We start from the raw sequence: 25,562 nt of genomic DNA on the forward strand, positions 1-25,562 counted from the left end.
TAGGGGGCTATGGGAACTACCACATGAAAGAATTCCTTGAATTCCCACATTTAAGTAGAGTTTGGATTCAATATATAAAGGATCATCCAACCTGGGCCAGCTCCTTTGCCAAGTCCTGACCTGTTCAAGCCCTTAAAGAGCAGAACAGAAGGCAGGGGTACGTCACCAAAAATGCACAATTGGCTGTCACCCCTTGGGAATCATCAGGAAATAAAACCTGAATCACAAATGCATAATTCCAGTTCTTCTTGTCAAATATGCAAATTAACATGAAGTGTGAACTCAGAACTCTCCCTGTGTTTATTTTAGGGTTGAAGTCAGGTCCCCAAGGAAAGTATAACTAGGATGATGCTTAGAATTAAGCATCTCTCTGTATGGTGTATGATGGGTATGTATTGCTGAATATCCTAGGGTACCAGTGAAAAAACCCAGGGCCTTGCCAACACAATAGAATGTAAATTCTATGAGGATAGGAATTATTGTCTGTTCACTGCTGTCTGCATCTCGTTGAACAGTGCCTGGTACATAGTACGTACTAAACAAATGTCAGATAAATATTAAATGAACCCAAAGACGAGAAGGGCCCCTGAGCTGGATGGAGTCTAGGCCCTAGACAGGCTCTCTGCCAGAAGTGAGTCCTTGTGAGTCACTCACTCTGGTTATGCTCACTTCTTCATCTTAAAATTGGGATGATAGTAATTATCTAATAGGTTTCACACCATTTAAAAATATAAAGTGTCTAATACAGTGCCTAGCTCAGAATATGATGTTCAATATTTGCATTGCTTTCCATTTTCCAGAGGAACAGAGGGAAGTTTGAAAAAGGACTAGATATTCTGAAGCCCTGGTCTATAGGTGAGTAACATAACTAAATACCTGAAAGTAAAGTAAGATTTGGGTTCTTGGGCTTCCCTGGTGGCGCAGTGGTTGAGAGTCCGCCTGCCGATGCAGGGGTCACGGGTTTGTGCCCCGGTACGGGAAGATCCCACATGCCGCGGAGCGGCTGGGCCCGTGAGCCATGGCCGCTGAGCCTGCGTGTCCGGAGCCTGTGCTCCGCAACGGGAGAGGCCACAACAGTGAGAGGCCCGCGTACCGCAAAAAAAAAAAAAAAAAAAAAAGATTTGGGTTCTTTAAGAATTTAATTTTTAAAAATAGGTATTCCAAATTCAATTTTTATTCTCTGATAAGCACGCTCTGCACATGTGGTGGCGTTGCTGAGCTCATTAAGGTTGGAAATTGGGTGGGAATCATTAGCTCAGAGGCAAAAAATGCCACCTGCCTTTGCCTGTATTGGCAGCAGAAAGAGTCCCTTGCCAGTCCCTCCTTCACCCTCAATCTTTTTTTGTCTGCCTAGACTTTTACCTATGCAAACTCCTTCCTTTGAACATAATTCAAAGGCATTCTGTGTTCTCCAAAGGATTGCAGTCACTAAACCTAAGTGACAGGTGACGCAAGATGCTCAGGACAGTCCCCAGAGGTTTCATTGACCAAACCCCAACTACTAGTGAGAAGCACAGCAGATTTGTGGAGGAGTGACTTATATCGGCAGAGGTATCCAGGATCAGATGGAACTTCCCCAGGCCCTGCACCCCAGCTCCAGGGGCCAAGGAATTTGTGAGTGCAGCTGAGGTCATTTACCAGATTCCCAAGCTTAACCAGTTCCATAGTGATGCATAGTGAGATAGTGTTGTCAGTTTGTGAAACCTAGAATATTTCAGTAAAAAACCAAAGCCAAAAACCAAAACAAACTAGGCTTGGGCAGATCCAGTATTCATACTGAGAAACACTAGGTTTCACAGATTAGAATTATCAACCAGCAGTTATACCCAGATGCCTGCTCTGTGGCTACCGCACTCATGACTTTTGTCGTTATATTAGTTTCCTATCGCTAGTAACAAATTACTACCGAATAGTGCCTTAAGACAGAACAAACTATAATGTTACAGTTCTGGAGGTCAGAAGTTGGAAAGCTGGAAATGGGTTTTAGGAGGCTAAAATCAAGGTGTCAGCAGAGTTGTCTTCATCTTGGAGGCTCCAGAGGAGAATTCTTTTCCTTGTCTTTTTTGGCTTCCAGACACTTATCGCATTTGGCAGCCAGCAAATGAATCATTGCACTGTCATATCTCCTTCTCTGACCGTGACTCTCCTGTCTCCCTTTTCCCGTTATAAAACACCCTTGTGATTACATTGGCCCTAACGTGGATAATCCAGGATGATCTCCTGTTTCAAAATCCTTAATTTAATCACATCTGCAAAGTACCTTTTGCAGGTTCTGGGGATTAAGAGTGGATGTCTTTGGGGTACCACGTTCTGCCCAGCACAGTAACCATCTTCAGAATATCCGTATCGACGAGTGTGTCTATGATCAAATTAGTAAAATTCAAAACTAGAACGATGGAGAGAATGTCTAGTATTTTTTGGTTCAGCTCCACAGTGTTTATATTCCAATGAAACAAACTAATTGTTGAAAGAATAAAACCATTTTGCTCGAGCACTTGTATTCTTTCTGTCAGAGTTTGCCTAAGAGCGATGGTAGCTCACTAGCAAATTTGCCACTGCTTTGCCAGTTCTGTACACTGCACAGAGAAGCAATTCTTCTTGGGTCCCAAGTTCTCACCTTTCTGGAACACCTGTGTCTGAGAAGCCTCAGTCAGCAAGAGTATGTATCTTCCTTGTATATAAAGCAGCATGACTGTTTTCCTAATTATGGTGTCTTAGAGACACCAGAGGTCTACCACCTTTCTCTTCTTCCCACTCCATTACTTCCCTCTCAGCTTAGAATTTCAAAATCACCCATCCATTCCTTTCTTTACATTAAGGTTTTTCTCCTCTTCTCTGCTGTATCCACTTTTAAAAGGCAGGTACTCTTGGGGAATGCAGGCCATTTGTGGGAGAGTTTATCAGTTCTCTGGACTCAGACTGGAAGAAAATAGCTGTCTGAAATGTGGGACACAGAGGGAGAGCAGCTGCCGCTCCTGTTGTTCTCCTTACACAAACTCTTTAGAAATGAAAAACGTTAAAAGAAGGAGTTATCAATGAGACCTTCAAGATGGTGGAGGAGTAAGACGTGGAGATCACCTTCCTCCCCACAAATACATCAAAAATATATCTACACCTGGAACAGCTCCTACAGAACACCTACTGAATGCTGGCAGAAGACCTCAGACCTCTCAAGAGGCAAGAAACTCCCCACGTACGTGGGTAGGGCAAAAGAAAAAACAGAAACAAAAGAATAGTTACGAGACCTGCACCAGTGGGAGGGAGCTGTGAAGGAGGAAAGGTTTACACACACGAGGAAGCCCCTTAATTGGTGGAGACGGGGTGTGGCAGGGGAAGAGAAACTTCAGAGTCACAGAGGAGAGCGCAGCAACAGGGGTGCAGAGGGCAAAGCAGAGAGATTCCCGCAGAGAGGATTGGTGCTGACCAGCACTCACCAACCTGAGACACTTGTCTGCTCACCCACCAGGGTGGGTGGGGGATGGGAGCTGAGGCTCAGGCTTTGGAGTTCAGATCCCAGGGAGAGGACTGGGGTTGGCTGTGTGAACACAGCCTGAAGGGGGCTAGTGAGCCACAGCTAGCCAGGAGGGAGTCCGGGAAAAAGTCTGGACCTGCCTAAGAGGCAAGAGACCATTGTTTCAGGGTGTGTGAGGAGAGGGGCTTCCTGTCCTGTGTGCCCACAAAAGGCAGAGGACCACCTAAGTGAGCTCCAGAGACAGGTGTGAGTTGCAGCTATTAGCTTGGACCACAGAGACAGGCATGAAACACTAACGCTGCCACCAAGAATCCTGTGTGCAAGCACAGGTCACTATCCATACCACCCACCCTGGGAGCCTGTGCAGCCCGCCACTGCCAGGGTCCTGTGATCCAGGGACAACTTCCCCGGGAGAATACACGGCACTCCTCATGCTCTTGCAATGTCACGCCAGCCTCTGCCGGCGCAGGCTCCCCCCGCATTCCAGTTATGACTACCATACCCCTCCCTCTCCCTGGCCTGAGTGAGCAAGAGAACCCTAATCACCTGCTGCTTTAACCCCCTCTCTGGGCAGGGAACAGATGCCTGAGGGTGGCCTACACGCAAAGGTGGGGTCAAAACCAAAGCTGAACACCAGGAGCTGTGCAAACAAAGAAGAGAAAAGGAAATTTCTCCATGCAGCCTCAGGAGCAGCAGATTAAATACCCACAATCAACTTGATGAATGCCGCATTTGTAGAATACCTGAATAGACAATGAATGTTCCCAAAATTGAGGTGGTGGACTTTGGGAGCAACAGTAGACTTGTGGTTTGCTTTCTGCATCTGATTTGTTTCTGGTTTTTATGTATATCTTAGTTTACTTTTTAGTGCTTGCTATCATTGGAGGATTTGTTTATTGGTTTGGTTGCTCTCTTTTATTTTTAAATTACTTTTAAATATATTTTTTATTAAAAAAATTTTTTTTTGCTTTTACTGTTTGGTTTGGGGTTCTCCCTGTTTGTGGGTTTTTTTCCTTTTTTCCCCTTCCTTTTGTTTGGAACCATGTAGCTGGCAGGGTCTTGGTGCTCCGGCTGGGTATCAGACCTGAGCCTCTGAGGTGGGAGAGCCGGGTCTAGGACATTGGACGACCAGAGACCTCCTTGTCCCATGTAAAATCAATCAGCGAGAGCTCTCCCAGAGATCTCCATCTCAACACTAAGAACCACCTCCACTAAACAGCCAGCAAGTTCCAGTGCTGGATGCCCCATGCCAACAACTAGCAAGACAGGAACACAACTCTACCCATTAGCAGAGAGGCTGCCTAAAGTCATACTAAGTTCACAGACACCCCAAAACGCATGACTGTATGCGGCCATGCCCACCAGAAGGACAAGATCCAAGCCCACCTACCAGAAAACAGGCACCAGTCCCCTCCCCCAGGAAGCCTATACAAGCCACTGAACCAACCTCACCCACTGGGGGCAGAGGCCAAGAACAATGGGAATTACGAACCTGCAGCCTGCGAAAAGGAGACCCCAAACACAGTAAGTTAAACAAAATGAGAAGACAAATATGCAGCAGATGAAGGAGCAAGGTAAAAACCCACCAGACCAAACAGATGAAGAGGAGATAAGCAGGCTACCTGAAAATGAATTCAGAGTAATGCCACTAAAGATGACCCAAAATCTTGGAAATAGAATGGAGGAAATACAAGAAATGTTTCACAAGGACCTAGAAGAACTAAAGATGAAACAAACAATGATGAACAACACAATAAATGAAATTAAAAATTCTGTAGAAGGAATCAATAGCAGAATAACTGAGGCAGAAGAACGGATAAGTGACTTGGAAGATAAAATAGTGGAAATAACTGCCACAGAGCATAATAAAGAAAAAAGAATGAAAAGAATTGAGGACAGTCTCAGAGACCTCTGGGACAACATTAAAGCAACAACATTCAAATTATAGGGGCCCCAGAAGAAGAAGAGAAAATGAAAGGGTCTGAAAAAATATTTGAAGAGATTATGATTGAAAACTTCCCTAACATGGGAAAGGAAATAGTCAATCAAGCCCAGGAAGCACAGAGTCTCATACAGAATAAAACCAAGGAGAAACGCACCAAGACACATATTAATGAAACTATCAAAAATTAAATACAAAGAAAAAATACTAAAAGCAGCAGGGGGAAAGTAACAAATAACATACAAGGGAATCCCCATAAGGTTAACAGCTGATCTTTCAGCAGACACTCTGCAAGCCAAAAGGGAGTGGCAGGACATATTTAAAGTGATGAAAGGGAAAAACCTACAACCAAGGTCACTCTACCCAACAAGGATCTCATTCAGATTTGGTGGAGAAATTAAAACTTTAAGACAAGCAAAAGTTAAGAGAATTCAGCACCACCAAACCAGCTTTACAACAAATGCTAAAGGAACTTCTCTAGGCAAGAAACACAAGAGAAGGAAAAGACCTACAAAAACAAACCCACAACAATTAAGAAAATGGTAATAGTAACATACATATTGATAATTACCTTAAATGTAAATGGATTAAATGCTTCAACCAAAAGACATAGACTGGCTGAATGGATACAAAAACAAGACCCAGACATATGCTGTCTACAAGAGACCCACTTCAGACCTAGGGACACATACAGACTGAAAGTGAGGGGATGGAAAAAGATATTCCATGCAAATGGAAATCAAAAGAAAGGTGGAATAGAAATTCTCATATCAGACAAAAGAGAGTTTAAAATAAAGACTATTACAAGAGATAGAGAAGGACACCACTTAATGATCAAGGGATCAATCCAAAAAGAAGATACAACAATTGTAAATATTTATGCACAATAAATATTTACATAAAACCTCAATACATAAGGCAAATGCTAAAAGCCAAAAAAAGGGGAAATCGACAGTAACACAGTAATAGTAGGGAACTTTAACACCCCATTTTCACCAATGGACAGATCATACAAAATGAAAATAAATAAGGAAACACAAGCATTAAATGACACATTAGACAAGATGGACTTAATTGATATTTTTGGACATTCCATTCCAAAACAACAGAATACACTTTCTTCTCAACTGCTTATGGAACATTCTTCAGGATAGATCATATCTTGGGTCACAAATCAGGCCTCGGTAAATTTAAGAAAATTGAAATCATATCAAGTTTCTTTTCCGACCACAACGCTATGAGACTAGATATCAATTACAGGGAAAAAACTGTAAAAAATACAAACTCATGGAGGCTAAACAATATGCTCCTAAATAACCAAGAGATCACTGTAGAAATCAAAGAGGAAATCAAAAAATACCTAGAAACAAATGATAATGAAAACATGACGACCCAAAACCTATGAGATGCAGCAAAAGCAGTTCTAAGAGGGAAGTTTATAGCAATACAATCCTACCTCAAAGATCGAGAAAAATCTCAAACAACCTAAACTTACACCTAAAGCAATTAGAGGAAGAAGAAGAACAACAAAAAGCCCCCCGGGGCTTCCCTGGTGGCGCAGTGGTTGAGAGTCCACCTGCTGATGCACGGGACATGGGTTCGTGCCCTAGTCGGGGAAGATCCCACATGCTGTGGAGCGGCTAGGCCCGTGACCCATGGCAGCTGAGCCTGCGCGTCCGGAGCCTGTGCTCCACAAGGGGAGAGGCCACAACAGTGAGAGGCCCGTGTACCGCAAAAAACAAAACAAAACAAAACAAAATTTATCAGAAGGAAAGAAATCATAAAGATCAGGTCAGAAATAAAAGAAGAATAAATGAAGGAAACAATAGCAAAGATCAATAAAACTAAAAGCTGTTTCTTTGAGAAGATAAAATTGATAAAACATTAGCCAGACTCATCAAGAAAAAAAGATGACTCAAATCAACAGAATTACAAATGAAAAAGAAATAACAACTGACACTCCAGAAATATAAAGGATCATGAGAGATTACTACAAGTGACTCTATGCCAATAAAACGGACAACCTGAAAGAAATGGACAAATTCTGAGAAAAGCACAACCTTCTGAAACTGAACCCGGATATAATAGAAAATATAAACAGACCAATCACAAGCACTGAAATTGAAACTGTGATTAAAAATCGTCCAACGAACAAAAGCTCAGGAGCAGATAGCTTCACAGGTGAATTCTATCAAACATTTAGAGAAGAACTAACATCCATCCTTCTCAAACTCTTCCAGAATATAGCAGAGGGAGGAACACTCCCAAACTCATTCTATGAGGCAACCATCACCCCAATACCAAAACCAGGCAAAGATGTCACAAAAAAGAAAACTACAGGCCAAAATCTCTGATGAACATAGATGCAAAACTCCTCAACAAAATACTAGCAAACAGAATCCAACAGCACATTAAAAAGATCGTACACCATGATCAAGTGGGGTTTATCCCAGGAAGGCAAGGATTCTTCAGTATACGCAAATCAATCAATGTGATACACCATATTAACAAATTGAAGGATAAAAACCATATGATAATCTCAGTAGATGCAGAAAAATCTTTTGACAAAATTCAACACCCATTTATGATAAAAACTCTCCAGAAAGTAGGCATAGAGGGAACCTACCTCAACATAATAAAGGCCATATGTGACAAACCCACAGCCAACATTGTTCTCAATGGTGAAAAACTGAAACAGTTTCCTCTAGGATCAGGACCAAGACAAGGTTGCCCACTCTCACCACTACTGGTAAACATAGTTTTGGAAGTTTTAGCCGTGGCAATCAGAGAAGGAAAAGAAATAAAAGGAATCCAAATCAGAAAAGAAGTAAAGCTTTCACTGTTTGCAGATGACATGATACTGTACATAGAGAATCCTAAGTATGCTACCAGAAAACTCCTAGAGCTAATCAATGAATTTGGTAAAGTAGCAGGATACAAAATTAATGCACAGAAATCTCTTGCATTCCTATACACTAACGATGAAAATTCTGAAAGAGAAATTATGGAACAACTCCCATTTACCATTGCAACAAAAAGAATAAAATACCTAGGAATAAACCTACCTAAGGAGACAAAAGACCTGTATGCAGAAAACTATAAGACGCTGATGAAAGAAATTAAAGATGATACAAACAGATGGAGAGATATACCATGTTATTGGATTGGAAGAAGCAATATTGTGAAAATGAGTCTACTACCCAAAGCAATCTATAGATTCAATGCAATCCCTAATAAACTGCCAATGGCATTTTTCACAGAACTAGAACAAAAAAAAATCACAATTTGCATGGAAACACAAAAGACCCCGAATAGCCAAAGCAATCTTGGGAAAGAAAAACGGAGCTGGAGGAATCAGGCTTCCTGACTTCAGACTACACTACATAGCTACAGTAATCAAGACAGTATGGACTGGCACAAAAACAGAAATATAGATCAGTGGAATAGGATAGAAAGCCCCGAGATAAACCCATGTGCATATGGTCACCTTATCTTTGACAAAGGAGACAAGAATATATAGTGGAGAAGAGTTAGTCTCTTCAATACGTTGTGCTGGGAAAACTGGACAGCTACATGTAAAAGAAAGAAATTAGAACACTTCCTAACACCATACACAAAAATAAACTCAAAATGGATTAAAGACCTAAATGTAAGACCAGACACTATCAAACTCTTAGAGGAAACCAGAGGCAGAACACTCTATGAGATAAATCACATCAAGATCCTTTTTGACCCACCTCCTAGAGAAATGGAAATAAAAATAAAAACAAACAAATGGGACCTAATGAAACTTAAAAGCTTTTGCACAGCAAAGGAAACCATAAACAAGGCTAAAAGACAACCCTCAGGATGGGAGAAAATATTTGCAAATGAAGCAACTGACAAAGGATTAATTTCAAAAACATACAAGCAGCTCTTGCAGCTCAATATCAAAAACACAAACAACCCAATCCAAAAATGGGCAGAAGACCTAAATAGACATTTCTCCAAAGAAGATATACAGATTGGCAAGAACACATGAAAGGATGCTTAACATCACTAATCATTAGAGAAATGCAAATCAAAACTACAGTCAGGTAACACCTCATCCTGGTCAGAATGGCCATCATCAAAAAATCTACAAACAATAAATCCTGGAGAGTATATGAAGAAAAGGGAACCCTCTTGCACTGTTGGTGGGAATATAAGTTGATACAACCACTATGGAGCTTCTTTTTTTTTTTTTTTGCGGTACGCGGGCCTCTCACTGTTGTGGCCTCTCTCATTGCGGAGCACAGGCTCTGGACGCGCAGGCTCAGCAGCCATGGCTCATGGGCCTAGCTGCTCCGCAGCATGTGGGATCTTCCCAGACTGGGGCACGAACCCGCGTCCCCTGCATCGGCAGGCAGACTTTCAACCACTGCGCCACCACGGAAGGCCCAGTATGGAGGTTCCTTAAAAAACTAAAAAGAGAAGTACCATATGACCCAGCAAACCCACTACTGGGCATATACCCTGAGAAAACCAGAATTCAAAAAGAGACATATACCACAATGTTCATTGCAGCACTATTTACAATAGCCAGGAGATGGAAACAACCGAAATGTCCATCGACAGACAAATGGATAAAGAAGATGTGGCACATATGTAGAATGGAATATTACTCAGCCATAAAAAGAAACAAAATTGAGTTATTTTTAGTGAGGTGGATGGACCTAGAGTCTTTCATACAGAGTGAAGTAAGTCAGAAAAAAAAAAAAAAAGGTTCTAATGGACCTAGGGGCAGGACAGGAATAAATATACAGATGTAGAAAATGGACTTGAGGACATGGGGAGGGGGAGGGGTAAGCTGGACGAAGTGAGACAGTGGCATGGACATATATACACTACCAAATGTAAAATAGATAGCTAGTGACAATCACTGCACAGCACAGGGAGATCAGCTTGGCACTTTGTGACTACCTAGAGGGATGCAATAGGGAGGGTTGGAGGGAGGCACAAGAGGGAGGGGTAATGGGGATATATATGTTCACATATAGCTGATTCACTTTGTCATACAGCAGAAAGTAACACACCATTGTAAAGCAATTCTACTCCAATAAAGATGTTAAAAAAAAAAAAAGAAGAAATAGTTATCGAAACTTTTGGGATGTAGTCAAAGCCATACTGGAAGAAAATGTGTGTGTGTTTCTATTCAATACATTTGTTAGAACACTAGAAAATTCAAAGATTCAATGAATTTGAATTAAACATTGAAGTCAAAACACACACAAAGAAAGACAAAAAATTATTTAAAGACTGAAGATAAAGCAGAAATTAATTACATAGAAAACAAAACCAACTAGTTCCTGGGAAATATAAAATCTGACAAATGTAAGTAAAATAAAGGCACAAATAAAAACCCTTAGGAATTTTTTTGGAAAGAGTGTGATCACAAATATAGAGAATTTTTTTAATGAGAGAACATGATGTATGCCACGTTATGTACAACTTTAATATATAATATCTTCTCCTTGAGTGACTTGCTTATAGCCAATGAAGTGTGACAACTGTGAATAAAATCAAGTAGAACAGGATACAATAGAATAGGACATAGATATAGAACAGAATAGACTATATAATAGAATATGTCACTCTTGTGATTACCTTACATTAAATAAAACTCCATCTGGGACTTCATTCCAGTGGTTAAGACTCCACACTCCCAATGCAGGGGGCACAGGTTTGATCCATGGTCAGGGAACTAAGATCCTGCATGCCGTGTTTTATGGCCTAAAAAATAATAATAATAAATAAAGAAATAAATAAGACTCCATCTGAGGAGTCAGAAGTGAGAGTCTCCTGTTGGCTTCAAAGAAGCAAGTTGCCATGTTGTTAGAGAGTCTTTAGAGAGCCTGTAAAGAGGCCACATGGCAAAGAACATCAGGGGCCTTTAGGAGATGAGAGCTACCCCCAGGTGACAGCCAGAAAGAAGCAGGTACCTCAGTCCCACAGCCACAATGAACTGAATTTTAGCAACAACCGCATGAACCTGAAAGAGGACCTCATGCTCCAGAAATTAACACAACCAAGTGAATACTGTATTTCAACTGATTCACAAAATATATTTGGTTAAATTCACTACCCATTGGTAATAATATATTTAGCCAGTCAAGGATAGAAGGAAACCTTCTCTATTTGATAAAGAGTACATATCAAAAAATAATAACAAATATCATATGGAATGGGGCAATGTTAGAAGCAAGCCCAATAAAGGAAGTGTCTTCCACTACTAGCCCTATTCAACATTTTGCTGAAGGTCCTAGCTAATAAAGAACAAGTAAAGGAAGTAAGAACTATTTGTTTTTTTTTCTGATGTTTTTTTAAAATTAATTAATTAATTTTTTTGGACTGTGCTGGGTCTTCGTTTCTGTGCGAGGGCTTTCTCTAGTTGCGGCGAGTGGGGGCCACTCTTCATCGTGGTGCGCGGGCCTCTCATTATCGTGCCTCTCTTGTTGCAGAGCACAGGCTCCAGATGCGCAGGCTCAGTAGTTGTGGCTCACGGGCCCAGGTGCTCCGCGGCATGTGGGATCTTCCCAGACCAGGGCTCGAACCCATGTCCTCTGCATTGGCAGGCAGATTCTCAACCACTGCACCACCAGGGAAGCCCTATTTGTTCTTTTGAACAATCAGTATCTCTGTCTTCCTAGAAATTTCGAGAAATCATTCAAAGAACAATTTGATCTTATAAAAGAACTCAATAAGCTAGCTGTCCTGTACATCAGTTAGAAAATATAGCAGCCAAAAAATTCCATGGACAATGGCCACGAAAACCATTATATATCTAGGAATAAACTTCCAAAAATGTGTAAAACCCAAATTATGTGAACCACAAAGTTTATGAAAAGACAAAAAGAACAAGTGGTACACATACCAGGTTCCTTGAAGCAAAGTCTCAAGAGTGTAAAAATGTCAATTATTAATCCATGAATTTGATACACTTTCAATTGAAATTATAAAGTGAAACTTGACAGCTGATACTAAAGTTCATCTGGAACAGAAAATGCGAAAAAAATAGCCAATAAATTTTTTTCACAAATTTGGCATACGATATATATTGTTTTGCACTTTCCTCTTTTTTTTCTTTTTCTTTTAAAATAAATTTATACCCATTTGGGACTTCCCTGGTGGTGCAGTAGTTAAGAATCCGCCTGCCAATGCAGGGGACACGGGTTCGAACCCTGGTCCAGGAAGATCCCGCATGCCGCGGAGCCACTAAGCCCATGCACCACAACTACTGAGCCTGTGCTCTGGAGCCTGTGAGCCACAACTACTGAGCCCACGTGCCACAACTACTGAAGCCCGCGTGCCTAGACCCCATGCTCCACAACAAGAGAAGCCACCTCAATGAGAAGCCCACGCACCACAACGAAGAATAACCCCTGCTTGCCATAACTAGAGAAAGCCCGTGCGCAGCAATGAAGACCCAATGCAGCCATAAATAAATTAATTTAAAAATAAGTAAAATAAATTAAAATAAATTTATACCCCCTTCACCCATTTTTCCCACTCCCCAGCCCCTGCCTCTGGCAACCACCAATCAGTTCTCTGTTATCTATGAACTTGTGTGTTCTTTTTTTTTTTTTTTTTTTTTTGCGGTACGCAGGCCTCTCACTGTTGTGGCCTCTCCCTTGCAGAGCACAGGCTCCGGACGCGCAGGCTCAGCGGCCATGGCTCACGGGCCCAGCCGCTCTGCGGCATGTGGGATCTTCCCGTACCGGGGCACGAACCCGTGTCCCCTGCATCGGCAGGCAGACTCTCAACTACTGCGCCACCAGGGAAGCCCTGTTCTTTTGTTTTTTTTAAGATTTTACATATAAGAAAAGTTGTATGGTATTTGTCTTTCTCTGACTTATTTCACTTAGTATAATTCCCTCGAGGTTCCTCCATGTTGTCATAAATGGCAAGATTTCATTATTTTTATGGCTGAATAATATTCCATTGTATGTATATATACCTTGATTTCTTTATGCATTTATCCATCAGTGGACACTTAAGTTATTTCCATATCTTAACTACTGTAAATAATGCTGCAGTGAACATGGGGGTGCATATATCTGTTCGAGTTAGTGTTTTCATTTTCTGTGGATAAATACCCAAAAATGGGATTGCTGGATCATATGGTAGTTCTATTTTTAATATTTTGAGGAACCTCCATACTCTTTTCCATGGTGGCTCCACCAATTTACATTCCCAACACCAATGCACAAAGGTTCTCTTTTCTTCACATCCTCTCCAGCACTTGTTATATCTTGCCTTTTTGATAATAACTATTCTTACAGATATGAGGTGATATCTCTTGTGGTTTGATTTGCATTTCCCTGATGATTAATGATGTTGAGAATCTTTTCACATACCTGTTAGCCACCTGTATGTTTTCTTTGGAAAAATGTCTATTCAGATCCTCTGCCAGTTTTTAAATCAGATTGTTTTTCTTGCCATTGACCTGTATGGGTTCTTTTTGTATTTTGCATATTAGCTCCTTATCATATATATGATTTGCAACTATTTTCTCCCATTTAGTAAGTTGCCTTTTCATGTTGTTGATGGTTTCCTTTGCTGTGCAGAAGCTTTTTAGTATGATGTAGTCCCACTTATCTATTTTTGCCTTTGTTGCTGTTGCTTTTGGTGTCAGATTCAGAAAATAATCACCAAGACCTATATCTAGGAGCTTGCCACCTATGTTTTCTTCTAGGAGTTTTATGGTTTCAGGTCTCATGTTCAAGTCTTTAATTTGTTTTGAATTAATTTTTATGTTATTGTGTAAGATTGTGGTCAAGTTTGATTCTTCAGTGTGTGGCTGTCCAGTTTTCCCAACACCATTTATTGGGAAGAGACTGTCCTTTCCTCATTGTATATTCTTGGCTGCTTTGTCATAAATTAATTAACCGTATATGTGTGGGTTGACTTCTGGGCTCTCTATTCTGTTGCATTGATCTGTGTACTATCCTATTTTCATTGCTATAATTTATAATATAGTTTGAAATCAGGGAGCATGATGCCTTCAGCTTTGTTCTTTCTGTACATTGCTTTGGAACCAGTAAATTTTTGAAAAACAGCAATGGGGAAGTCCTACCCTATAAGATATCAGAATACAATATAAAACCTTACAGTGTGATATTGATATAGGAATTTATTTATTATTTTATAAATAAATCAAGTAGAACAATGGCACGACAGATCTAATTACATACTTGGTGATATTTTAAATCACCTGTGATGTAAAGAGCTAACTTTTCCCCCATAAATGGATAGCTACATTTCCAACATCATTGCTTTACCAGTCCACCATTTCCCCTTCTCCCTGTTCCCACGTGTCACTGGCTTCCTTTTCTCACTTTTTTCTCTTTAGTTTTCCTTCCGTGAGACAGATTTCATAATGTATCTGTTCTCCAAACCCCACTGTTTTGCTTTTTATAGAAGTAGGGAATATTTAGTCATGGCTAGGTTTTGATTTAATTCCAATGAGGTAATTTTGTTCTGTCCATAGCAATTTAATCAGTATGGTAATTCTCCATCTTGGCCCCAGCCACAGAAGGTATCCCCGACAACTTGGCAAGGAAAAAAAAGTGAAAGTCATAAAGAACAAGTGAATACTCAAGAACTAATTTCATATCAAACATTATGAAAACAGGGAATATGAAACAGAATTCCAGAAAGATTCCAGAAAAGCTGTGAAAAGCAAACTGCAACTAGAGCAGGTTGCCTTAGCTAGTGAACCTAACCCTGCAGAGCTTGGGTCCATGTTCATATTCTCCATTTGTCTGTCCATCTTCAGGTCTTTCTCCCTGATTGTAACTGTCTGACTCTTTCCTTAACAGCCACAGAAAAGCATAATGATCACAAACAGGCTTGGCACTAGACAGACCTGCATTTGAATCTTGGCTCTATTTTCCTGACTGCATGAGTTTGGGGTAATTCTCTTAAATTTTTTGGTAATCAGTTTCCTCATCTATAAAATGGGAATAATACTACTACTCACCAGAGAGGGTTGCTGTGAGACATAATCCATGTGAAAGTGTAGGACTTGGCATATAGCAAGAATTCAAAAACTGTTAGTTCTTCTTTTATATAACAAAAATATTAATAACATATGAAACATTTGAATAGTAATAACTTCAGGTTTGGTTCGTACTTTATAGTTTAAAAATTAGTTTTTTCAGATACATTATTTCATTAATATGTCTGGCAACCCTCTGTAGAATTTTATCCATGTTAGACAGATTTCAGAAGGTGCATTTAGCTGCCTGTTATCTTTTAAGTGGTGGGTATAGGAAGTACATGAAGTGCTCTTCTTTGGAGAGCAGTTTCTTATTGTCAGTCTTTGCTCTTGCAGGCACAACTCTGTCCTTTTACCCCAAGAGGCTCCCCTTTTGCCAGCTTCTGTCCCTAAACTTTAGTGCACAGAATGCCCTTCTGAATCTCATTTCTGTTGGATGTGACACTGTTAGCAGGTAGGCAGGTATGGGAGGCAGAATTGTATGATTCCTAGGGACCCTGAGCACAGAACCCAGGTGAGCCTGCCTGGACTTCTGACCTACAGAACCATGAGGTAATAAACGGATATTGTTTAAAGCCTCTACGTTTGTGGTGACTAGTTATGCAGCAGTAGAAAATGAATATGGCAGGTAGTGTGAAAGTAAGGTTGGGGATGAAGCGGGTGGTGGAGGACCCAGGCAGCCATAAAGCCTGGGGAATATGTGCCCTCCCCAAACCTGCAAACCCAGGAGAGCCCAGCGATTGCATCCTCTCCCCCAGATCTCACGCAACATGTCAAGTGCCTGACAACACACCAAAGCACTGTATGAAGCACCGGGGATAAAGTCAAGGTCAGATTCTTGTGACCAGGGGTGACAGTATTGTGATGCAGTGTTATCACATGAGACTAGTAACAGAAAGAACGTACTATGAACCAAAGGCACAAGAGGGTAGGGGTAAGCGTACATGAAGTTACACAGAGGTTTTGCCAGTAAAAGGGAGAAATCACGACTCATACATTATATAAAAACACGTGTCAATGATTTGTTTAACTCATGAATGAGGGAACCGGCAAGATTTACAACCAGTTCAAAGAATCAACATACATGCCATCAGGGATTTAAAAAAAAAAAGGAAGAGGGATGTTAGGAAGAAAGAGGCAGGGCAGGGAGAATGGGATGAAGCTGTTGTTGAGGTTTTGAAATGATGGAATACAGAGTTTGGTCTTTATTCTCTATGTGTGATGATCTCTTGAATGGAAGTTAGAGAGTCATAGACTTGTTTTAGAAAGATGATTGACATCTACATAAAGGATGGCTTGGAAGAGAGAGTGAGACCAGGTAAGATGCTGTTACTCTTGTCCATATGGGAGGTAAGATGTTTTTGGTCCAGTTTTCTTAGGGACACCTATTTAATGAGGGATCTTTGGAAGGGCACTGTTTACATATATCTGCTCCTTAAGCTGGATGAATAGATAGTGGGATTTGGGATTCAGAGGCTGGAGCATGAAAGGTAGTCAGCTATTTTCATATTCTCATGCCACTCTTGGTATAGTTAATCTTTTATAGAGCTTTTGATTGAAGAGAAGCTCAGAATGTACCGGTGTGATCCTGTTGACTTTCAGGTTCCCAACCCATGGCCACAGGCAAAGTAACACCTATACTTCCAGAGAAAGCTAAAAGTATCAGGTCTGTGTACAGATCTCAATAGTATGATCTAATAAGCTAGTACAGAGGTTTCTGTTTCTGTCAAAAACATTCATGGGGCTTCCCTGGTGGCGCAGTGGTTGAGTCCGCCTGCCGATGCAGGGGACACGGGTTTGTGCCCCGGTCTGGGAAGATCCCACATGCCGCGGAGCGGCTAGGCCCGTGAGCCATGGCCGCTGAGCCTGTGCGTCCGGAGCCTGTGCTCCGCAACAGGAGAGACCCCAGCAGTGAGAGCCCCGCGTACCACAAAAAAAAAAAAAAAAAATCATGTACCTAGCTATATTTTGATAAGGAGTTTGACTATGTTTACTGTAAGAAATTGTTAATGTTTATGCAAGTAAGTGGTAATCTTGTTATTTAGCAGTGTAGCTTTATTAGAAAAGTAGTGGTAGCCCTTTTAAAAATAACTTTTGATTATGAAATTTCAAACATAAATCAATGTGCAGAGTTAGTATAGTGAATCACCATGTACCCATCACTCAGAATCAATCATTATCAGTTCATGGCCAATCTAATTTTTTCTCATATACCTTCCCATTTTCCTACCTTCCCTGGATATTTTGAGACAAATCCTATTCATCTTATTCTAAGGGCATCTTGCCCAACAACCATAAGGTAATGGCAGTCTTTTTTAAAAAGCTGTGAGTGAGAATAAGGTGCAGACTTTTGGATGGGTTTACATTTGGTAAATTTGTTAATATTTGCTTTCAGTGAACTTGAGCAATAACGTCATAGTATGGCTGTTAAACACTTCATGCACAAGAAGGTCTTGGAATTGTGTCTCAACCTCTCTGCACTCCTCACTGTCCACAGGCTTCCCTTTCACTGGTCTTCCTCCCTCCAAAAGGCTCTAGAGTTGGCTGTTCATCAGGAGAGTGATTCTGTAATCTCAGGATGCCAAAACTGAACACACCCAGCTCCTTTCTGTATCAATTTGATGTGAATATGTATTGTAAAGTGAATATGGTTACTTATATGAATAATACAAGGTACAGCTCTATTTTAAATATCTTTTAAAAACTACAGGTAGTGCTTTGACATTCTGTATTAGTTTTCTAGGGCTGCCTTAACAAAGTACCACAGACTGGGTGGCTTAAACAGCAGACATTTATTGCCTCGCAGTTCTGAAGGATAGAAATCTGAGGTCAAGGTTTTGGCAGGGTTGGTGCCTTGTGAAGGCTGTGAGAGAGAATCTGTTGTAGGCCTCTGGCCTGGTTTCTGGTGGTTTACTGACAATCCTTGGTGTTCCTTGGCTTGCAAAAGTGCCGATCTCTGCCTACATCTTCACATGGCCTTCTCCTGTGTGCGAGTCTATGTCCAAATCCCCCCTTTTGATGAGAACATCATTCATGTTGGATTAGTGACATTGGTCCCACTCCAGGATGACCTCACCTTAACTAAGTACATCTACAATACAATGACCCCATCTCCAAGTAAGGTCATATTCTGAGATGAGTTAGGGGGACACAGTTCAACACACTACACATTCTTACAGTCGAGAAGTTTTTCTTTATGTCTAACTAAGCAATTCATTTGTTCAAATCAGGTCCCATTTCTTTCCCTCCTAATTAGAGAAAGTAGGCCTGATTCTGCTCCTTACCTGTGGCAGAGAAGGTGAACCCGTCTTTCTATCCCATTTTGCTCCCACAAAGGAGCAAGAAGAATGATGAATATAACCTGACAAACATTCATTAGGCCGCCTTCTTTTGGATGAGTTTATTATGTCTTAAAGCAGGATCCAGGCCTGCACCTTCTCTTTCCCTTGCACTTCAAGCTGTCATCCTGAAAACAGACCAGCCACGGGTCTGCTCTTCCTCCTGGTGAGGGCAGTTTGGGCCAGCTGCACTGCTAGAAGTTAGAGCTCCTAGGCCCAAGGGCGGCCAGCTCGTGCCCTCCCTGATGCATGCCTTCACATCACAGTGTTAGCGGAGGGACTCAGAAGCTCCTGACAGGCACCACGGCTTTGGGGCCTGAGCCTCATGCCTCCCAGTCACACTGCACTGGGGATGGGGGAGGGGTGGTGTTTATCAGGGCCTCTCCTGCCAGTACTGACTCCTGGCCCAGGTGAGTGTGCTTCAGCCTGGGCTTTCTCTCAGATAATGGTGACATCTTACACTTAGGGCTTGGGAGTCAAATGGGCAGATTCAGGGGAGAAGACATAGGATGCCCCCCTTTAGCCTTAAATATGAGCCCTATGCTCAACCTCATGTTTTGCCCCCTTATTGAAGTTTCCTGGGCACTTGATCAAATGTTAGGAAAGCTGGTCTATTGTTTCCCTGTGGCTCTTGTTTTTCTTGTATGCACCTCTGATACAAGCAATTCAGTGATATGTTAAGTCTGTTGGCATCTTCCCCTTTTCATCCCCCATAATTCACTGCTGGAAAGAAGCAGAATCATTCTCCACCAAGAAGAGCACTACTTTCCAGTATTCAGCCGAAGGTTCCTGCCACTTCCTCATTGGAGCCATTGCTTCCTGTTCTCTGCAGCGAGACTTTCAAACCCCTGACCTCCATTCCTAGCTTTTGATAACTGCCTCTGCTCTTTGATTTGTGATTCCAAGGGGCACTTTCCATGATTCACTGATTTTAGATTCCCACTTAACTCTCACCTCTGAACACTCTGTCTCTGATGCTCTGTGCAGCTTGGGAAAGCCTTTAACTTTGAGAAGCTCAGCTGTCAGGCCAGCCCCCCTTCTCTTTAAGCCAGGGCAGAGGGATGTGGAGCCTCTGCTATAGACTTCCATACTGAGTCTTTTGACACCAGGAAAAAATAGGTGATAGAGAAGCTATGTCTACACCATATAGAATGACAATGTCCAGTTTCCAGCACTCATGGTTCAGCTGGCAAGAGGGGCAGGTGGACCCACCAACACTGCACTCACAAATGACCATCGATCAAAGTCTTTTCCACACCACTGTTACTCCCATATTCTGAGAGATGATATCAACTTTTTCTAACACCTTCCCACAGTGTTATACCTATACAATATTATTTAGCACCAAACCCATTGATCCACCTGCTTCCTGGACACTTCCTCCCAGGTGTCCTATAGGCCTTTCAGATTTAGTGTTCTGAACCTGAACTTGTTATCTTCCCCCATAAACCTGCTCTTCCATCTGTGTTGTCCATCACAGTGATGGACATCACCACTTCTCCAGTGGTCCAAGGCAGACATGGGGAGTATCTTCAACACTTACCCCTTCTGCACCCCCTTCATCATGCACATTCATCCCCTCTCATCTCTTTCCTGGATTACATGCTCCTTACTGGCTTTTCTCCCTCTGCTTCTGTACTTATACTACGGTGATCCTTTTACAATAAGCCAACTTGCTCATGACCTGGATTTACGATCAAACAAATAAATACTGCTTACCAGGTCCTTTATGATCCAGTCTGTGCTTTTCTCTGTAGCTTTCATAGTTCATCACCCTCCGCTTGAATCTTTAATCAAACAGCTTGTTTTCTTTTCCTGGAACCCATCATGACTTTCCATATGCTATTCCCTTTACTGGAATAGTCTTCTCTCCAACATCCTTTAAAATGGCTAACTCCTACTCTCCCAGTTCTACTCTCACTATAAGACCTTGGGCAACTTTATTTAAGTTAGCTGTGCTTCAGTTTCCTCATTTGTAAAATGGGGATGATAATTATACCTACTTCATGGGTGTCAGAAGACCTAAGTGAAGTAAATGAGTTTAAGACCTTAGGACTTAGACTGAAGCATGGAAGGCACTCAGTAAATGTTAGTTACTACTACTACTACTACTACTACTACTACTACTACTACTTGTTGGATTCAATTTATATGTCACTCCATCCAGACCTGGGCAATCTCAGTAAGATGACCCTCATAAATACTTCCAGGAACCAGTCACCCTGCATTGTAATTGCCCGTTCATTTGTCTGTTTTCTCCTCTCCCCACCGCCTACACACACACACACACACACAATTTCCTCCAAGGTAGCCTGTGAGCCTTGGCAGGAACCATAACTGTCATTTTTGCTGTGGTGTTCTGTATTCCTAGTACAAGCCCCAAATTTTTGGTTGACTAAAAGAATATGGATGAAACATTCCAATGTGGTATTGCTATCCGTTCTGCTAATTCTCCACTTCCTGGACCAGATTTGAAGTGCTTGAGCCCTCATCAAGGGTGGATTTGTGGGTGTCTATAACCTTGCTAAGATCAGGAAGTATTATTAACAAAGTATGGCCTTCCTGGTGTGCCCACCCAGCTTAGGTACATCATGACTCCAATTAGCCTTGGCAACACCCTAGCAAGTAATAAACTGAATCCTGTATGTCCTACTGGAGAGCAGAAGCTAATTAGACAAGATTGTAATTTATTTGATTTTGGCATTTGTCTGGGAGACCCAGACTAATTGCAGTAGCTATAGCCACTACCTTTGAAATGATGTGGGTCCCAGCCTGCCCATTGATGGTACTCACTTGTAAATTCATACAAACTCAGTGGCATGGCAAATGTGTAATACCTACATCTCCCAGGGGAAAGGTGCTAATTTGTAGTGTTTGTTCATTGCCATGGTGTAAGCAGTCCTACCTTAGTTGATGTCAACCTGATGTTGCAAAATTCTTGAAAATGTAGTAAAAACTTTTTGCAAGCCTTACAAGCTGGCTCCAGTACACCAGTCTGGATGGGTGGGTAGAGGGACTATGTGAACTCTATTTCCATGAATAAATATTCATCGTGACTGGGAAAAAAAATCTGAGAGAACGTGGTGATTTCTGAGACTGGCCTGGCTCAGACGATCTCTAGGCTTTCTCTTGGCATTTGTGCACCTCAGCAAGTAGGGCTGTCATCCTGCAAGCCAGGCCTGATGCTTTCCCTCCCAGGGGGAAGGTGTGGCAGACAGAATAATGAGCCACCCCCCTCCCCCCGACACACAGTGTCCATGTCCTAATCTGTGCAATCTATGAATATGTAACCTCACATGGCAACGGGGAGTTAAGAGGGCAGATGGAATTAAAGCTGGTAATCAATTGACTTTAGAATAGGGAGATTATCCTGGATTATCTATGGGGACCAATGTAATCTCAAGGGTCCGTAAAAGTAGAAGAGAAAGGCAGAAGAAAGAGAAACAGAGGGGTGGCAGCATGAGCAGGAATTGGCCCAGTGTCCCTAGCTTTGAAGATAGAGGAAGGGCCCACAAGTGAAGCACTGTGGACAGCCTCTAGAAGCTGGCAGAGAGGCCAGGAGACAGATTTGCTCCTACTTCCTCCAGGAAGTAACTCAGCCCTGCTGACATCTTGATATCAGCCCAGTGAGACCCATATTGGACTTCCAACCTACAGAACTGTAGTATAATAAGTTTCAAGCAACGCAACGCTATATTTGGGGTAATTTCTTATGGCAGCAATAGGAAACTAATGCAAAGGGGTATCACTATTAAACACTATCAAGGACCCTCTGCACTTGCTAAGGACTTGCTTAACTTTGACTCCGTATCCTGTGGGCTCCAAATCCTTGGCTCTGCAACCTTAACTATGATTCTGCCTTTGGCCCTTTCATCTTAGTCGTACTCCATCTTGCTGGCATTTGAAACCTGACTTGATAGACTGATTGTCTAACTCCGTGCACCCCTGCCCATTTAGCAGGCACCAGTCTGCTCATGAGGCAGAAGGGGATTTAACTAGTGATAGCCCCAACATTGTTTCTTCCCTTTCCATTTCCTCAGTCCCCTCAGCCACATCCCCAGCACCTAAATCCTGGACAATTACAATAACTCTTCCTCCAACCCATTAGGAAGGTCAGTCCTCCTGAAGAGAAAGAATTAGTATCGGGGCTTCCCTGGCGGCGCAGTGGTTGAGAGTCCGCCTGCCGATGCAGGGGCACGGGTTCGTGCCCCGGTCTGGGAAGATCCCACATGCCGCGGAGCGGCTGGGCCCGTGAGCCATGGCTGCTGGGCCTGCGCGTCCGGAGCCTGTGCTCCGCAACGGGAGAGGCCGCAACAGTGAGAGGCCAGCGTACCGCAAAAAACAAACAAACAAAAAAGAATTAGTATCACCTGTGCCTCTTGGCTAAAGTACTAACACCTTGGGTTGGGATTCACAACTTCCCATAATTTTGCCCCAATCTACTTTGCTGAAAGTATTTCTCAATATTCCTCTACTGAAGTGTATAGTTCAATCACAATGATACCTAAAGCTGTTTTGCATTTCGCTGCTTCTTAACTCACATCCAGGCATTCATCTATCCGTTTATCATCTAACAAATATTTACTGATTACTTTTCTAACACCTGTCCTGGGCATGGGAACAAATAAGACCAAAAACAAAAGGGTAAAACTTACAGCCTAATGGAGGATATTGAAATATGCACACAAAAGTTCAGTAACATATGACAGTGAATGATAGGGGTACATGCCAGGTGCCCTGGGAGCTCAGTGGGGGGAGTGGCCTAGCCTTTCTTCTTTGTGATTTCTTCCCCTGTTCAGAAGCAGCTGCGCCTTAATGGAAAGGACACTGAGTTTGTGAGCTGGACACCTGGATTTCAGCCCCATTTCTGCAATTAATTCAATTAATTTCTTGATGAATTAGATGAATTGCTGAGTATTTATTCATGAAGAAAAAAATGGGATAGAGAATACTCATAGAATTGTGAGTAGTGAGAGTGAGAATTAAGAGTGCTCTGTAATCTGAAAAGTGTAAAATATATAAGATTCCAGTTTACTTATGAAAGGGATCAGAACATGCCACCCCAAAATATGCCACTTCGGCCTAAGGATTATTTCTGGCTGAAGGCAATTAAGAAGCAGCAAACACAGAAAGAGCTCTTTTCCCTCTATCTGCTCAAATTTCCCTTTGTGAAGGTGTTTCCCCTCCCCTCTCCCATACCAGAAGAATAAGGCTTATCACTGGAGCCAGAAAATCAGCACAGAGATGGGTCTGCACTTACTAAAGTGACCTTTATATTCCATTGGTTTCCCCCAAAATTTACCTTTCCACAATTTACCACACCTAAAACCCAAACCCCCTTCCTTTGTCTTGTCTACAATTTACTGCCCTTTGTTAAAATGTTTTATAAGCCCCCAGGTATAACCAATTCTTTGTGTCGTCACTTCTTTTCTATGAAGACCTCCACATGCATAAAGTTAAAATATTAGCATCAAATAAAGTTTGGGTGCTTTCTCTCCTCTTAATCTGTCTTTTGGAAGTTTAATTCATGGGCCTCAGGCGTATAACAAGTGAGTAGAGGAAAAGTTTTTTTTTTTTCCCTCCCCTACTCTTATTTAAATAAAACCCATTATTAATGGCCTAGGTCAAATACCATTTTTTTTCCTTCCTTTAAATTTCTTCCCTTAAATTCCTTTAAGTTGCTATTTTTAAGTGCTCATCATAAAGGAACTGCTTTTTCCATAAAACATAAACGTACAACTCAAAGGATAGTTAAGAAATGAACAATCTTGAACCCTTTTTAGAGTAAAAAAACATAACCAGAACTTCAGGAGCCCCGTGTGTACTTCATATAAGCACTTTTCATGAGCTGCCCAATACTGTTGTACTTAATTGTAAGGATTTTGAAGACAGGTATATTAGCCAAGATTCTTATGTTGGAAATGATAAAGACCCAAATTAACCTAGCTTAAACAGCAGACGAAAATTGATTGCACATAAAATCAAATGGTAGGAAGTATGAGAATGGAGCTGGATTTGGGATGACCTAGGATGAAAGCGCTCACTTTCTCTTCTCTCCTTGCTTTCCTTCCTCTCTGCAGGAGAGCTTCACTGTCTCAAGATGGTTCCCCCAGAGCCTCTTGCCTTATAACCTTCAGACCAGAAAAGAGATTCTCTTTCCTTAGCTTGAATTAAAAAGAAAAACCTGCTGGGGAAGGCCTATTGTCTGGCTCACCTGAGTTACAGTCCCACCCCCTGATATCAAGGGAGTGGGGTCTGTTACCAGCAGAAGCTTGGGGCCAGAGAGAGGTGTGGTAACAGAAAACAATAGCCATGACAGAGGGACTGTATCTTGTTCAGTGCCCCAAATGATCATTACATTCTCTAAAGAGGAAGCAATTCTACCTTTAATGTTGCAGGAGTCCTATCATCCTAAGGGAAGGCAAAGAGGAGCATGTTTAGTTTAAAGATACCAGAGGACTGGTGATTTTTGAGGATGGAACAACTTTGTTCCTCAGATTGTCCCTTAGGCCACTGAGCTCAGGTCTCAGTCCAGAGAAGGGTCTTTGTGCCCCAGCACTAATGGCATTTGGGTCCAGATATTGCTTGTGTGTGGGGCTGTCCTGTGCACTGCAGAACGTTTAGCAGCATCCCTAGATCTACCCTCTAGATGCCAGTAGCACCCTCCTTTTCCAGTCATGAAAAACAATACTGTCTCCAGACATTATGCCCCTGGGAGGCAAGATTGCCTTTGTTCTGGAAGAAAGGAGGTATTAAGAAAAAAAAAGTAAGTAAAAGGACAAGAGCTGAGGT

General features: G+C 41.8%; 1 protein-coding gene across 1 annotated transcript in view; it reads left to right on the forward strand.

Moving 5' to 3' along the window:
• The window catches only part of KLHL32 (kelch like family member 32), a 266,625-nt gene that overhangs the window by 2,019 nt on the left and 239,044 nt on the right, over positions 1-25,562 (forward strand). Inside the window, exon 2 of the mRNA XM_079939791.1 lies at positions 801-855. The gene's annotated coding sequence lies outside the window, so the exon portion shown is untranslated. The remainder of the gene's footprint in view (positions 1-800; positions 856-25,562) is intronic.

Source organism: Stenella coeruleoalba (assembly GCF_951394435.1).
Source record: "Stenella coeruleoalba genome assembly, chromosome: 12".
In the NCBI taxonomy this organism is placed as follows: Eukaryota; Metazoa; Chordata; class Mammalia; order Artiodactyla; family Delphinidae; genus Stenella; species Stenella coeruleoalba.